This window comes from Schistocerca cancellata, chromosome 2 (genome assembly GCF_023864275.1).
Source record: "Schistocerca cancellata isolate TAMUIC-IGC-003103 chromosome 2, iqSchCanc2.1, whole genome shotgun sequence".
Classification (NCBI taxonomy): Eukaryota; Metazoa; Arthropoda; class Insecta; order Orthoptera; family Acrididae; genus Schistocerca; species Schistocerca cancellata.
Window position 1 is genome coordinate 1134495610 of NC_064627.1, and position 18501 is coordinate 1134514110.

Here is an 18501-nt window from a genome sequence, read left to right on the forward strand (position 1 = left end):
TGTATCGAGCCACTGGAGACCACGTGTCCCTCAAGATAAAATACTCACTCAGAAAATATCCCTGAAAAACGTCCAAATTTGTAGGTGGAACTCTGCTGTCTCTCTCTGTGCTGCCGAACAGTGGGCAGCCAAAAGCAGACTGTTTTCTATATTTTACTCATTTGTTTGTTTGTCTGTTTTCATAGTGAAAATAACATCCATTAAAAAGCAAGAGATACTCTAGATGAAAAAGGTTTTGGTTACGTGTCTAAAGTCAAGTAGATCAGTGCTGATTTCGGAGCTTCAAAACCTAAAGAAAATGTATTCGAAAATAAAAAGAGGCTTTGCGCATAAAATTAGTTTTTTTCTCGTTTAGGGGTATTGCTTATGATGTTTCCCCAAAACGTTCTTGATAAAATTCATTTGGACGGCTAGTGACAGCTGTAAAAGTTTTACTGTATTCGAAGAATACGTTCCACATTTTTGTTAAAGACAAAAGAGACGTTTTGTGAAAGACAAACTGACTTAACATTTGCATGTTGCCCTGGATATATTCCTGCTTTCATTATATAACCGTCCCCTTAGCTGAGCGGTCAGTCCGTCTGATTGCTGTGCATCGTGCCCGGTTTCGATTCCTGGCAGTTTTGGTTCAAATGGCTCTGAGCACTATGGGACTTAACATCTATGGTCATCAGTCCCCTATACCTTAGAACTACTTAAACCTAACTAACCTAAGGACATCACACACATCCATGCCCGAGGCAGGATTCGAACCTGCGACCGTAGCAGTCGCGCGGCTCCGGACTGAGCGCCTAGAACCGCTCGGCCACCGCGGCCGGCAGCAGTCTTGGAGATGTCCTCCACTCGAGGGCTGGGCGACGTTCTTCCCTTATCGTCATTTCATCGTCATCCACACGCAAGTTACATAACGAGGCGTCAGATGAAAAGACTTGCAGAATTTCCCCAGGAGGGGACTCCTGGCTAAAAATGGCATGCGATCGGTTTTTCATCATTAAATTAACACATGATTTATTATAGCATTTATAATCAACGTACGAAGTGACCATATCCATAAAAGAATGTTTTTTTTTTTTCTCTCTTCTAAGAAATGTTCGATGCCGTTAGTGTTTGAATAAAGTGTAAGGCGCAATCAAAAAGTATCCTTTCGAAGGTCGTACAGTCCAGAATCGGTATGCCAGTGAGGCAAAATCGCCTTAAATACTGAAGCAATCATCCATCTACGCACTGGGTTGAAGAAATCTGTGCGGTAAAATACCGTGTCCTGCTGAGAGAGAAAGTCTGTGGCTGCCTGTACGTCCTCGTCCGACTGGAATAATAGAACCTGCCTGGCATTTATTAAAGGACCGACCGTTTTATAATGGCATGTTCATCTGAAACATAGGGCGGGTGATCGAGTGTGTCCCACTTCAGTTGGCGTAGCTACTGCGTTACGACGTTTGTGATGTGGGGACGTACGTTACCATTGTCGCAGTTTTCCCAGACAATTCGCCTTAATGAACGCCACAATTTCTCCAGCGCCGCGCAGTTACGTTCCCCAGTGATGGAGACACAAGGATTGATGAGGCTGGCGTCTTGAGTCGAATCGCGACTAGCACTGAACTCGCCGCACTACTTCGCAACAGCGATTTTCGAGACAGATGTGTTTCCCCAGACACATTCTTCATTCACCGGTGGTTGCCCTTTGGCAGTCGCGAAAAGAATAACAGAACGCTGGTCCTGTTCGGAAGCATTTACAAATAACTTCGTCATGGTTCACATTTCCGAATTTACCGCACGCACGTCGGCAAGACACGAATGCCACCTAATCCGTCGCGTACACGTCGGTGCTTATACACCAGCATCGGAGTTGCGCTACGACGGATATAAGCTGCAGCAGCGCCCTCAAACATAAACCTTTTGATCGTCCCATATAACGGCAAGCGTGACACTGTAAGCCGCAAAACTGTTCTAGATATGAAGGACCGGCCACATTGTAGGCCTTACCGCTCGTCTACAGTAACAATGTTAATATACAACCATCAGAAAAAGTTTTGCATCACATCGGTTCAAAAATTGTTCAAATGGCACTGAGCACTATGCGACTTAACTTCCGACGTCATCAGTCGCCTAGAACTTAGAACTAATGAAACCTAACTGACCTAAGGACATCACACACATCCATCCCCGAGGCAGGATTCGAACCTGCGACCGTAGCGGTCGATCACCTCGGTTCCGAGAGTTCCGGAAGCTCTACAGAAAATTCGAATAGAGATCAACACAAACATCTTTCCACACTTTTTGTTCTTCATGAAAACCACACAATGCATGATGTATCACCATACATTGAGACCTTCGAAGATGGTGATCCAGATTGCTGTACATACTGATACCTCTAATACCCAGCAGCACCTACTCCTGCACTGATGCGTTCCTGTATTCGTCGTGGCACACAATCCACAAGTTCATCAAGGCACTGTTGGTCCAGACTGTCTCACTCCTCAACGGTGATTCGGCGTAGATCCCTCAGAGTGGATGGTGGGTCATGTCGTTCATAAACAGCCCTTTTCAATCTATCCCATGCATGTTCGATAGGGTTCATGTCTGGAGAACATGCTGCCCACTCTAGTCGAGCGATGTCGTTATCCTGAAGGAGGTCATTCGCAAGACGTGCACTATGGGGTGCGAATTGTCGTCCATGAAGACGTATGCCTCGCCAATATGCTCCCGATATGGTTGCAATATCGGTCGGAGGATGGCATTCAAGTGTCTTTAGCCGTTACGATGCCTTCCATGACCACTAGCGGCGTATATTGGCCCCACATAATGCCACCCCAAAACAATAGGGAACCTCCATCTTGCTACACTGGCCGGACAGTGTGTCCAAGACGTTCAGCCTGACCGGGTTGCCTCCAAAAACGTCTCCGACGATTGTCTGGTTGAAGGCATATGCGATACTCATTGGTGTAAAAATGATTCAAATGGCTCTGAGCACTATGCGACTTAACTTCTGAGGTCATCAGTCACCTAGAACTTAGAACTAATTAAACCTAACTAACCTAAGGACATCAGACACATATATGCCCGAGACAGGATTCGAACCTGCGACCGTAGCGGTCACTCGGTTCCAGACTGTAGCGCCTAGAACCACACGGCCACTCCGGCCGGCTCATCGGTTAGAGAACGTAATGCCAATCCTGATCGGTCCATTCGGCACTTTGTTGGGCCCATCTGAATGGTACCGTGGTTGCAAAGATGGACCTCCCCATGGACGTCGGGAGTGAAGTTGCGCATCATACAGCCTATTGCGTACAATTTGAGTCCTAACACAACGTCCTGTGGCTGCACGAAAAGGATTATTCAACATGGTGGCGTTGTTGTCAGAGTTCCTCCGAGCCTTAATCCGTAGGTAGCGGTCATCCACTGCAGTAGTAGCCCTTGGGCGGCCTGAGCGAGGAATGTCATCGACAGTTCCTGTCTCTCTCTATTTCCTCCGTGTCCGAACAACATCGCTTTGGATTACTCCGAGACGCCTCGACACTTCTCTTGCTGAGAGCGCTTCCTGACGCTAAGTAACAATGCGGACGCAGTCAAACCGCTGTACTGACCTTCAACGCATGGTTGGACTACAGACTACACGAGCCGTGTACCTCTTTCCTGGCGGACTAACTGCAACTGACAGGCTGTCGCACCCCCTCCGTCTAATATCATTGGGCGTCAAAATATCCACGAACTTCGAGGAGGAAGCCCTGTCGTCATCCGTATGGAAACCTACTTGCTTTTTCCGTTACGTGGACGACACGTTCGTCATCTGGCCACATGGTATGGATAAACTCCTTGACTTCCTTACACATCTAAACTCCATACACCCCAACATCAAATTCACTATGGAGACTGAAACGGAGGGTAAATTACCTTTCCTTGACGTCTTGGTCAAGAGAAGGGCTGACGGCACCCTAGGTCATGGGGTGTATCGGAAGACAACGCACACTGATCTGTATTTGCACGCAGACAGCTGCCACCACCCTTCACAGAGGAACGGGGTACTGGTACATAGGGCGCGCACTATCTCTGACGCAGAGAGTCTACCCGAGAAATTGGAACACCTGAGAACTGTATTCCGACAAAATGGGTACTCAGAGTGGCAGATTCAACGTGCTCTCCGCCCAACCACTGCAGCACAACCTGTTGAGATGGATGAAGTCACGAGGGAGGAGGTAGGCACTGCATTTATTCCATACACAGGCGCACTCTCGGGGAAAATCGCCCGCATTCTGAAGAAACACCAGGTCGGAACTGTGTTTTGTCCTCCAAGTAAAACTCGTGCACTGGTGGGGAGCGCCAAAGATGACCTCGGTTTGAGGAAGGCCGGCGTGTACCAGATTCCGTGTCAATGTGGCAGGCAAGTCGTATATTGGTCAGACGATGCGTACCGTCGAGGATCGATGCCGTGAACACCAGAGGCACACTCGACTGATGTATCCGGGCAAGTCGGCGGTCGCTGAACATTGTTTGTCGGAAAATCACGCCATGGAGTATGACCGCACGAGGATTCTGGTACAGACGTCGAGATACTGGGACAGCGTTGTTAGAGAGGCCATCGAAATTCGCACCAATGACGACCTCATAAACCGTGACTGCGGCTATAATCTTAGCAAGGCTTGGGAACCAGCGATTGGGTTAATCAAGAGTAAATCGAGCAAACGTATAGTTGTGCCGACCACGGCGGACAGAGCCATCACACCGACGTCATCTCAGACGCCGTCGCAATCTGTTCCACCGCGCGACCTTGGCGCGGGGCGCGGACGGCGGAGGGAGCGCGCCGCGGGCGGAGGGTATTTAAATCGGCCGCCGCCGCGACCGAACCCAGTTCCCTCTGAGCAGCCATAGCGTACGGATCTCCGTGCCGGCACGTTCACAGGAGCTCAGTCCGTCAGTTCACCTGATGATGGCGACATGTATGATCGCCGAAATATTGTGCCCGTTGGACACTATAGACCGACAGCACACCCCTGGATATTTTGATTATCAAATACGCCGGGAGAAACTCAAGAATCACGTCATTGGGCGTGTTTAGTGACATCTCTGAACAGTCAATGGGACTTTGTCTGTGATACACTATCCACAGTCAACGTCTATCTTCAGGAGTTCTGGGAAAAGGGGTGACGCAAAACTTTTTTTGATATGTGTAATACTTTCCACAGGATGTATTCGTGCTGCGTTGCAGTAACGATTGATCTGGGCTCGTCACGATTAGACACGCAGGAGGTGAGAAATAGCAATTTCCTGGACATAAAGGTGATTCCTAAGTCTTGCACTACGTTGAGCAAATGACACCGTTTCTCAGATTGCAGGTTAAACTTTCGCCCCCTCAACTGGCTGCCTCAGAAATCCAGGAGGCACAGGCAAACGGTACGCTGCCTTACAATGGTGGTCTTCCCATTTAAGAAGTTTAGCTTCACGTTGATTTACTGGTTCACTGACTGGGGCTGTGTGACTCTCCTAAAATTTATCTCTTGGAAACTGACGTCTAGCTGAATGACAGGGCTGGTGAATTTCCTGGAGACACATGTTTTTCACATATTCCTTCCCTCTCCGATTTTGAGCAGAACCTCCTCTTTCCCTACCTCATCAGTCCACCTAATTTTCAACATTTGTATGTAGCACATCTGAAATGCTCCGATTCCATTCTGTTCCGGTTTTACTACAATAAAATGCTGTGCTCCAAACGTACATTCTCAGAAATCTCTTCCTCAAATTAAGGCCTAGGTATGATACATTCTCTTCACCAGGAATGCCCTTTTTGCCAGTGCTGGTCTGCTTTTGATGTTCTCCATGGCCCGTCCGTCATTGATTATTCTGTTGCCTAGGTAGTAGAATTCCTTAACTTCATCTACTTCGTGACCACCAATCCTGATGTTAAATTTCTCCTGTTCTCATTTCTACTACTTATCATTACATTCGTCTTTCTTCGATTTTCTCTCAGTCCATATTCTGTACTCATTAAATGTTCGTTCCATTCAGCAGAGCATGTAATTCTTCTTCACTTTCACTCAGGATAGCAATGTCATTAGTGAATCGTATCATTGATATCCTTTGGCCTCGAATTTTAATTCCACTACGGAAGCTTCTTCGATGTAAAGACTACATCGCTCTCTTAAATCCTTCTTAAGCCGAGCACTTCGTTGCTGGTCGTCCAATCAAATTATTCCATCTTGACTCTTGTGCATAGTGTATATTATCCGTCTTCCCTATAGATTACCCCTATTTTTCTCAGAATTTCGAACATCTTGCACCATTTTACACTGTCGAACATTTTTTCCAGGTAGACAAATCCTTTGAACGTGTCTTGATTTTTCTTTTAGTCTTGCTCCCATTAACAACTGAAACATCAGAATTGCCTCCCTGGTGCCTTTACCTTTTCTAAAGCCAAACCAATCATCATCTAGCACATTCTCGATTTTCTTTGCCATTCTTCTGTATATTATTCTTGTAAGCAACTTGGATGTATGAGCTGTTAAGGTGCTTGTGCGATAATTCTCGCAATTGTCAGCAATTGCCGTCTTCGGAATTGTGTGGATGATGCTTTTCCGAAAGTCAGATGGTATGTCGCCAGACTCATACATTCTACACACCAACGTGAATAGTCGTTTTGTTGCCACTTCCCCCAATGATTTTAGAAGTTTTGACGGAATATAATCTATCCCTTCTGCCTTATTTGATCACAAGCGCTCCAAAGTTCTTTTAAATGCTGATTCTAATACTGGATCCCCTACCTCTTCTAAACCGACTCCTGTTTCTTATTCTGTCACATCAGGTAAATCTTCCCCTCCATAGAGGTCTTCAACGTATCTTTCCACCTACCCGCTCTCTCCTCTGGATATAACAGTGGAATTCCCGTTGCACTCTTAATGTTAGGATCCTTGCTTTTAATGTCACCGAAAGTTGTTTTGACTTTGCTGTATGCTGAGTCAGTTCTTCCTACGATCATTTCTTTTTCGATTTTTTCACATTTATCACGCAGCCATTTCGTCTTAGCTTCCCTGAACTTCCTATTAAATTCCTTCCTCAGCGACTTGGGTTTCTGTATTCCTGAATCGCCCTTAACATTTTTGTACTTCCTTCTTTTATTGATCAACTGAAGTATTTCTTCTGTTGCCCATGTTTCTTTCCAGTTACCGTGTTTGTAGCTATGTTTTTCTTTCCAACTTCTGTGATGGCCCTTTTTAGAGATGTCCATTCCTATTTCCCGGTATCGGTTGGAATAGGAGGATTAATAACGTAACAACCGCGCGAATGCAGTAATAGCTCATACCATAATTCATTACTAATGTTCAGCTCCGGTTTTTGACGGCGCGTTACCGTATGCGTGGTATGCATGAACATTATTTCCTGAAAGAAAAACTTTTTAAAAGTAAATCAAGTCTGTTTTCCGTCGAATCTCCGCAGGAACGATGTAGTTTCGCTAAGACTGCATTCAATAGATGTTCTTAGTGTCGTGAGTATATTTGTTTTGAGGTGTTTGGATATTCCGGTTCCAAACTTCTAGTAATTGTAGATGGGAGTGAATACATATCACTTTGAATAGGAGCTCATGTCAGGAAATGTACGGTTTCCGTTCTACGAGGGTTTCATTTCAGATTGTGTAACGCGTCCACGTCTGCTGAAGGAAAGAGACCAGTCTGAGAGTTACTTGCCCTGGTATGTAGTAGGGTAGACAGGATAACGTGCACTACGTCAGACGCTTACCTGATGCCTCCTAACGTCCGCCCTTACGAGACTCCTGTATAGATCTGCTGGCACGAGTTCTGGCCGCTGCACCATAAATTGATAAGGCACCAGGTGAGATGGAGAGTGTGTACCACAATATGCTTCGTACGTACAATGTCTGTAACAACATCCGTGAATGGCATTTAGAGCCGTTATTACAATGCTTCGGTACCGCTCTGTACGTACAGTATGTTAGGGTTTTTTTTTTTTTTTTTTTTTTTTGGAATGCTGTAAACGCTCAATGTAAAAGTGCTAATACACAAAATGTGCTTAAGTGCTATTTGTTCAGCGCCACGCCTAATTCAGTTCCTCAAGAAGAAGTGGATGAGTTGAACATCTGAACTGTAACTGTCGTAGAATGGGAACGGTAGACCCCGGACATGGGTTCCTATTCAGAATGTCATGTACTCACTCGCCTCTACAAGTCCTTGAAGTTCATAACAGGAATTTCCCAATACCCTGTATAGCAAGTGCCAATCTCAAGTTGTTCACAGGAAACTGAGGACGTGTAACAGAGTGACTGAGAGAGTCGTTATAAAGCTACTAGGATTGAAAGTGTTATTTTTTACTCATGGAAGTCGTTTGACAAACTTTCGTCACCCACCTTGTTACTATTCCTTGTGGATTTACTTAACTCATTAACCCTCCAATGCTACCAGTCACGACAAGGAAAAAAATACAAATTAAAAAAATAACTGCAGAAAGCATTTGGAAATCTAACATGTTCTCTGTTTACCAGCCAGGTGCCTCAATCGCTACGCCAGTGATACTTCGGGGTGTTGAAGTGACAGCACACTGGACTTGCATTCTGGAGGACGACGGTTCAATCCCGCACCCGGCCATCCTGCTTTATGTTTTCCGTGATTTCCCTAAATCACTCCAGGAAAATGCCGGGATGGTTCCTTTGAAAGGGCATGGCCGGTTTCCTTCCCCGTCCTACCCTAATCCGAGCTTGTGCTCCTTCTCTAATGACCTCGTTGGCGACGGAACGTTAAACACGAATCTCCTCCCTCCTCCTCCTTCCGTTGAACACCTTTTGCCTTGAGGTTTTGTAAGCGGTAGTCTTAACAGTTTCTTTCCCCGTTATTTGGGTAAATATGTGGTTATGGACCCGATACGTTATGAAAAACGGTTAGTATTTAATTATTTATCGATTGTCTCAATTTTTAGTCGACTGTGCGTCATGGATTGAAGGGCTGACATTCTCAAAAATGGGATGAGAATGGGCGAGTACTGAGTGAAAAATCTTAAAGTCGTCCGTATTAGGTAGTTCGTAGGCGACCTGCCAAATATGAGCCGAATCGATTGGCCGGCCGGTCGGGCTGGTCGAGCGGTTCTAGGCGCTACAGTCTGGAACCGCGCGACCGCTACTGTCGCAGGTTCGAATCCTGCCTCGGGCATGGATGTGTGTGATGTCCTTAGGTTACTTAGGTTTAAGTAGTTCTAAGTTCTAGGGGACTGATGACCTCATATGTTAAGGGGCTCCAAAAAGGCTCAAAATCATGAAAAGTTCAATTTTTACTTTTTTGCGTTTTCTGAATCTGCAGACTATTACCTTTTAATAGATATATAATTTATTCAATTCCGAAGACACAACTATTTTTAAATTTTTTTTTGAAATGTGTTTTACATGGGCGTGACCCTCTGCGGCGCTGTTAAACTGCTGTCAAATGGTGTTGTTATTAACGTCCGTGTTCATCAGGTACATTTTAGTGATGTGAGATAAAGTATGTGTTGTGGCTAACCTATTTTCAGAGACTTAGCAGCACCTGAACTGTTGAAAAAGTGTATTCACGGAAAAACTCAAAACCCCAATGAAAGTGTAAATAGTGTTATATGGGCGAGAATCCCCAAGACTGTATTTGTTGGAATAGAAACACTTCACTTTGGTGTGTATGATGCTGTTGCGACTTTCAATGATGGCAACATTGTAAGGTGCAAGGTGTTTAGAAATATGGGAATGAAGATAGGTTCTAACATGGTACGAGCGATGCTTGCTTTAGACAAGGAACGCCTTCGGGCTGCAGACAGGGCTGTAAAGAGTCTAGAAATACAAGCAAGAGTAAACAGGAGGAGGAACAAGAGGAAGCTGGAGGAGGGGTTTGCAGAGGATGAAGATACTCCATCCTATGGACCTGGAATGCACTAAAAAGTTAATCCAATCTTTGTCGCTCGATTGCCAAAACTTTTATTTTCTCATACTAATTACATGTTTTCTAACAAACATATTTGTTTCAAACTTTCAGTAAATGTTACACAGTACCTTCTGCATAATTTAACACAGCCTTTTTCCAAAAAAAATGTATATTTTTGAATATATAAATAAAAAATTGCAAAAAAATGTTGTGAATTTTCATTACAATTGGAAAAAAAATCATCTTTAATAACTGAACTAAAATTTTGTAAAATCCCTGTGTTAAGTTCTAGCCCATATTCCAATAAATAATATGTAAAATGTTCAACTTCCTACCTCAAATACTTTGTGAGGAAAGATGTAATTTATAAGCGTTATTTTAACATTGCAAGTATAGGGCGTTCCGGAGCCCCTGAAGTCCCATAGCGGTCAGAGCGATTTGAACCATTTCGATTGGGCGCATCTGAGGCCTCGCACTTGTCAGTGGTACCTGTAAACGAATCGATCAGTGTCAGATCAATTATTCGAGCCCTCTAAATTGAAGAAAAGGTTCTCTCAAAGAGAAGAGTGCGCCGTATCTAAATTAGTGAGTGGTAAGCGGCCCTGCTAACCGGAAGAAGGAAGGAACGTGTAAGTGACAGCTTCGGCGCCAGAGCGGGAGTAGCAGAGCCGCCTGTGTTGTGGCAACCGTTGTCGGGGATTCCCGGGGACCACCTGGCGCCGGTAGTCAGTGGCACCAACTTACGAGACTGGGGGTGGGCTGGACGTGGCACGTGCTTAAATTCCCCCGTGCAGTGCGGCCCTGCTGAGGTCACGCAACGTGCACGTGCTGTTCCCGCTGCGTGGCTCCACAGCCCCAAGTAACACCCCCTTCCGCCCCCCCATCCCCCCTCCCCCATCCACCCCTCCCCCTCGATTTATCGGCAGATAGGCTGGTGTGCACAGGAACAACAACCTAATTCTGTGCTGCACCTTGGCTTATAGAAGGGAGTGTATAATTTCGTGACTGTGGTAACTCGAAACGTTTTGCACGCTAGGTCTCTGAATAAAATAACAATACTCTGAAGTGTAGCGAATCTTCTCCATTACGATGCCATGTGTATCGTCGTAGCCGGATCAGGCACACTCTTAGTAAATGTTTAGACGTCAACATTAAAATTGTTTTCCACATTTGCAGCTGCGTAAAACTTCCCAAGTCACTGGACAGTGGATAGCAGGGTTATGTGGAACTAATATTAGCAATTTTTCTACTGGAATGAGATTTTCACTCTGCAGCGGAGTGTGCGCTGATATGAAACTTCCTGGCAGATTAAAACTGTGTGCCCGACCGAGACTCGAACTCGGGACCTTTGCCTTTCGCGGGCAAGTGCTCTACCATCTGAGCTACCCAAGCACGACTCACGCCCCGTCCTCACAGCTTTACTTCTGCCAGTACCTCGCCTCCTACCTTCCAAACTTTACAGAAGCTCTCCTGAAAACCCTGCAGTTGGTAGAGCACTTGCCCGCGAAAGGCAAAGGTCCCGAGTTCGAGTCTCGGTCGGGCACACAGTTTTAATCTGCCAGGAAGTTTCAATTTTTCTACTGTTCCATTTGCATATCAAGTGCAGAAAAAATGACACCCCCACATCCCTCCGTACGTGTCCTAACGTATCTTATCTTTTCGTTTGATTCCTACGCAATATACACGTTTGTAGCAGTATAATGACGCACAATGTTCTTCGAAAACAAGTCAGCTAAATTTTTACAATAGATTTCAGCGAGAACTACGCCACCTTTCTTTCAAAGATTCGCATTTAAATATTCTATCCCTGAAGACAAAACTGCAACCGGTTACTTTTTTAATGAGTGATTTATTTTACCGTAACTGGCTTCTGAGTTAGCTTACCATCAGGCGGCAGTGAAGATTTCTCGTACAAATTTCACATTTCTGTTTTGAGGAGAGGTTTGGTTTGTACATTAGTGCACTGTAGTTCATTGACAGGTGAGATGTTGAATCAGGAGTTGTTATAGTTTTATCTAGGCTACACAGCTGAATTACCATCATTTGGACCGCGTAGTTGTAGTGTTTGCTTCTGTCCCAGATAAACGTAAAAGGAGCAAGTTTGTATGTGGACTTGATTGTCAAACATAATATGGTAAAAATAATTTATGGTTTACAAATTAAAAAGAAAAATATGCAGATTAAAGATTTCATATGATTAGGCCATAACTATTTTGTATCTAGGAAAGTTGAAGAGACAGCTGGGCAGGAAATTGGAAAAAAGACAAATGTTAAAAAAACCTAAAATTCTTTAGGTAAATGAAACAGAGAATTCTAAGCACGGCTTTCGCTATATTTGAAAAAGGAAGTTTATAGCTAGTATCTAATACAACTTCTGACTTATGGCAGAGAGACAAGCGCACCTAACGTAATCAGTCTACAATCTGAAGATAGGACAGTGAGTTATTTGAATTTGCACGCTGGGAATTATAAGGAGGGATGGGAAAACAAATGTATTGTGAGACAGACTGATGTGGAAGCGCGTTTAGTAAAGAACATAGATCTTAATTTCGGGACTGCCCCCGCATAAACTTTTTCTTCTCGATAATTTTGGCCGTACCCCTTTCGCTCTGAGCCGACAGACTAAAGCTACAGCACTCGTTCCGTCGTTATACCTGCCACATAATTATGGGAAACCTGTCGTCAAGAATAGGTTGAAACCCCACCAAGCACAAAGTTAAAATGATTTTTCACCCTCTCAAAGACAGTAGCACTTTTAGGTTCCATCTAAGATGAATTAACGCCCAGCAAGTCTGGTATTTACAAAAGCCTCTGCAAAAGTGGTCTAAAGTGAGGGAACGAGTACTACAGCTTCAGTCTTTCGGATGACTCTGAGGGCAGCCGGAAGGTGTACGGCCGAAATATTAGGAAAAGAAGAAGAGGAATTTATGCAGCTGCATTCCCGAAGTTGAACACATCGATCACTCTGCTGTGAAAACAAGAAGACGCACAAGAAAGTAAACTGTTGAGTTAAAAAGAAAGCTGTAAGATTTACAACGTACCCGTCCTAAAACTGTTTCAATCAATGACGAGATCAAAAAATTTTAGCTGTACCGGGTAACAGATGAATGTAGTAAAATTAATTGCCAGATAACTAATTATCTGTTATATAACCACCGGAGGCTGTATACACCATCAAACATCATTTTAATTGCGTGTTTCGTGACGTAAGGGCTCGGTTATGAATCATTGCACTGTTCCTTTTGAAATCTGTTAATAAATAATAGGCTGGCCTAATGGACTATCAAGGAATACTTATTAAACAAATAAATGTGAATTATGAGGTAAAAAGTACAGTATGCAGGTATCTTCCCTCCCGACAAAAATGTGCCCTGACTACAGAATCAAGAATCACTCTCACTTTATTTATCTTAAAGAAAAAGTTTATTAAGAATGATGGCCTTACATAGGCGAATAACATACAGAGTGAAACATCTGAACAATTTCCTAACACTTAAACAGCTCACTCTAGACTATTTGCGATGTCCCAATTTTTAAAACACACACACGTCTCTACTTTCTCTCTGTGATTACGCACTTTGAAAGCAGAAAAGTAATGCAGAGAGACATGGTAATTGGATGTCTCTATAGGCCCCTGGCTCAGCAGCTGTTGTGGCTCAGCACCTGAAGGATAATTTGGATAATATTTCGAGTAGATTTCCCCACCATGTTATAGTTCTGGGCGGAGATTTTAATTTGCCGGATATAGACTGGGAGACTCAAACGTTCATAACGGGTGGCAGGGACAAAGAATCCAGTGAAATTTTTTTAAGTGCTTTATCTGAAAACTACCTTGAGCAGTTAAACAGAGAACCGACTCGTGGCGATATCATATTAGACCTTCTGGTGACAAACAGACCCGAACGGTTTGAAACAGTTTACGCAGAACAGGGAATCAGCGATCATATATCCGTTACTGTATCCATGATTTCAACCGTAAATAGAAATATTAAAAAAGGTAGGAAGATTTTTCTGTTTAACAAAAGTGACAAAAGGCAGATTATAGAGTACCTAACGGCTCAACACAAAAATTTTGTCTCAAGTACAGTTAGTGTTGAGGATCAGTGGACAAAGTTCAGAACCATCGTACAATATGCGTTAGATGAGTATGTGCCAAGCAAGATCGTAAGAGATGAAAAAGAGCCACCGTGGTACAACAACCGAGTTAGGAAACTGCTGCGGAAGCAAAGGGAACTTCACAGCAAACCTAAACATCGCCAAAGCCTTGCAGACAAACAAAAGTTACGCGAAGCGAAATGTAGTGTGAGGAGGGCTATGCGAGAGGCCTTCAATGAATTCGAAAGTAAAGTTCTACGTACTGACTTGGCAGAAAATCCTAAGAAAGTTTGGTCTTATGTCAAAGCGGTAGGTGGCTCTAAACAAAATGTCCAGACACTCTGCGACCAAAATGGTACTGAAACAGAGGATGACAGACTAAAGGCCGAAATACTAAATGTCTTTTTCCAAAGCTGTTTCACAGAGGAAGACTGCACTGTAGTTCCTTCTCTAGATTGTCGCACAGATGACAAAATGGTAGATATCGAAATAGACGACAGAGGGATAGAGAAACAATTAAAATCGCTCAAAAGAGGAAAGGCCGTTGGACCTGATGGGATACCAGTTCGATTTTACACAGAGTACGCGAAGGAACTTGCTCCTCTTCTTGCAGCGGTGTACCGTAGGTCTCTAGAAGAGCGAAGCGTTCCAAAGGATTGGAAAAGGGCACAGGTCATCCCCGTTTTCAAGAAGGGACGTCGAACAGATGTGCAGAACTATAGACCTATATCTCTAACGTCGATCAGTTGTAGAATTTTGGAACATATTATGTTCGAGTATAATGACTTTTCTGGAGACTAGAAATCTGCTCTGTACGAATCAGCATGGGTTTTGAAAAAGTCGATCGTGTGAAACCCAGCTCGCGCTATTCCTCCACGAGACTCAGAGAGCCATAGACACGGGTTCACAGGTAGATGCCGTGTTTCTTGACTTCCGCAAGGCGTTCCATACACTTCCCCATAGTCGTGTAATGAACAAAGTAAGAGCATATGGATATCAGACCAATTGTGTTATTGGATTGAAGAGTTCCTAGGTAACATAACGCAGCATGTCATTCTCAATGGAGAGAAGTCTTCCGAAGTAGGAGTGATTTCAGGTGTGCCGCAGGGGAGTGTCATAGGACCGTTGCTATTCACAATATACATAAAAGACCTTGTGGATGACATCAGAAGTTCACTGAGGATTTTTGCAGATGATGCTGTGGTGTATCGAGAGGTTGTAACAATGGAAAATTGTACTGAAACGCAGGAGGATCTGCAGTGAATTGAAGCATGGTGCAGGGAATGGCAATTGAATCTCAATGTAGACAAGTGTAATGTGCTGCGAATACATAGAAAGATAGATCCCTTTCATTTAGCTACAAAATAGCAGGTCAGCAACTGGAAGCAGTTAATTCCATAAATTATCTGGGAGTACGCACTAGGAGTGATTTAAAATGGAATGATCATATAAAGTTGATCGTCGGTAAAGCAGATGCCAGACTGAGATTCATTGGAAGAATCCTAAGGAAATGCAATCCGAAAACAAAGGAAGTAGGTTACAATACGGTTGTTCGCCCACTGCTTGAATACTGCTCAACAGTGTGGGATCCGTACCAGATAGGGTTGATAGAAGAGATAGAGAAGATCCAACGGAGAGCAGCGCGCTTCGTTACAGGATCATTTAGTAATCGCGAAAGCGTTACGGAGATGATAGATAAACTCCAGTGGAAGACTCTGCAGGAGAGACGCTCAGTAGCTCGGTACGGGCTTTTGTTAAAGTTTCGAGAACATCCCTTCACCGAAGAGTCAAGCAGTATATTGCTCCCTCCTACGTATATCTCGCGAAGAGACCATGAGAATAAAGTCAGAGAGATTAGAGCCCACACAGAAGCATACCGACAATCCTTCTTTCCACGAACAATACGAGACTGGAATAGAAGGGAGAACCGATAGAGGTACTCAAGGTACCCTCCGCCACACACCGTCAGGTAGCTTGAGGAGTATGAATGTAGATGTCGATGTAGATGTCTAAGCCCAAGCGAGCTATACACCATGGCATCACTTAAAACACATCGAATTTACTGGACCCCCAATAGCTTCCTGACCTTACTCAACGAATTACAAACAGTAAAAGGCTCCATGTCAGACAATCCCTGCTCCCGTCTCAGCTTATCACGTACCTATGTACCTTGGTCAAAAAGACATCTATGTCTATAATTCGTGTACACAGACATTTTACAAATTCTAAATATTCCAATTATATACGTATATATTTACAAATAAACTTGAATATCATTTCATTTTATTCGGATATTATGATGTGATCAATGTTTTAGTTCGTTTTTGACAAAGCACAAACCAGAACCACAATCGCTACTCAAACATGCTACTTCATTTTCTCTTGCCGGTTCGACGCGACGTTACTCAGATGTCTTCTTTACAAATATGAATCAGCAAATTTTTCGCTGAATAAGCGTACACAACTAAAAACAGTAGTGTCAATAATTCAGGCAATGGCTAACATTATCGTTTAGCTGGAGAACTCTCTTTTGGCACACGCTAATAACAATATATGCTTTACATTTATGATACATAGATGGTCTGTTTATGAGTATGTCAGGTATGCTCGTTTTATTGCTACTCTCAAGTGGTAACAGATCAGGTATCGTATGTACTTGTAGTGTGTCTGTAGTTTTTGTTACTGTTAAAAGATTTTCACATGTAATGTTAATAACGTAATTGATAAATAAGGCTCAAACATTGTGACAATTTTGTAGCAATCGCCTCTTTGTTGTGATTTCAACGCTGTCTTTAGATTTTATGTCGCTCTTAAGGAAGCGATTTCAATGTTTCTGATGAGTATACGAATTTTCATCATCTTGAGTTTGAAGCTCTTCCGACCGTGTTTGCTTGTTTTTGGAGGAGTCCGCCTCGAGTGAAACGCAATTTTATCTTTTTCTTCTTTGCACAGGTATGTTTCGCTGAAAGTTTCACAATCATCAGTGGGCTATTAAATAGAAAAAATTCTCTTTACTACTTGTACATATACAAATTTTAGTATTTTATAGAGTGTTTAGAGATATGAAAAACAAACGAAGTGTTGTACATTTATACCATGTTACCGCATGCTATGGTTTTCCTGGTTTTTCATGTTTTGCGCCATAGTTGCTTTTTGTTGAGTTTGTAACCTGCAGCCATATAGAACTTAATCTAGAAAAATTATTTACTTCGAAATTTTACGACTGAAAATATTTTGGTTAAGACACATTAATCAGTTCTTGCACACAGGATGAACTGAACTGCTGAATATGATAATTTTTACAAAAATTCGATATGATGTTAGTATATTTCATGTATGTTATGTGTGGCACTTCAGGACTTCATTTTGTGTATTTTTAAACCAAATGTCTTTAAAATCACATTGTGGAAAACTACGAACAGTTGCAGTGCGAAGTTATATGAGACGTTTTCAACTAAAATTTTGGTGTGAAGAGAGGTATACAGGCTTTGCGTTATGCAACTGCCCTAATATAGGATAATGCAAAGTAGAGTTGGGCAACACGATTCTTTTTCCCGATTCGATTCCTACGATTCAATCTCAAATTGCGAATCGATTCCTACGATTCGTTCACGATTCTTTCACGATTCATTCTAGTCTGCGATGGCACGATTTTTACGGAATGCAAAAAGTTCTACATCTTACTCACCGATAGCAGGACATGTCTGAAATTGTCAATGGGGTTAGAATCGAACTGTGTCATGATAAGATATGCCAGAAATAGTTTATTTATGAGTAAACATGCATATGACGTTACAAGTGTGATCTCGATTTATACGTGTAATGCCTTAATTGATGAAAGGTCACGTTTGATTTGATAGCATCTATTGTTTATTTCGGTATGACAGGAAAGAGGAGTCGATTTGTGCGAGAGGTGGTGCAAAATTACATGGTACGCCAGTTTGGTTGTGTGGCTTGAACGTATCTAACTACAGACGTCTGTTTTATAGTAACAAAATCTAGCAGTGAGGCAGACGTGGTTTGGCTCATATCATTCTATGTGCTAAGATGTCTTTCCAAGCCCAGCTGACAGCCCCCCATACAGCAAATTTAGCAAAACTTTCATTTCTTCTAAATACAAAGCAAAGGTATTTTGTCTGAGAACTTGCCGCTGTCACTACTATTTACGTGAGAAGACGACATACTTCTAAACAGTAGGATTCAATCGTATACAGCGACATTACTTCATTAAAATTTAATATGAATCTGAACACGACAACATTCGAAAACTCGAAGTTGACATTATTAGTTAAAAAGTTTTTATTTAAAGACGGTATTACAGGGCGATCCGCCAAGAAAGGTATTGGTTAGAGAGCCTATATTCTCTCTCTATAGGCTCTGTTATACTGGTCTAGTACGACAGCCATTTAGTGGCAGCACTGGTGTGTAAAGAAGGTGTGTGTGTTTTGCATTGCAGCTGCAACTAATAAAAGGGTACGTATTTATTCATCATACTTGGATTTCTTGATTTTAATCGTGTGTATTG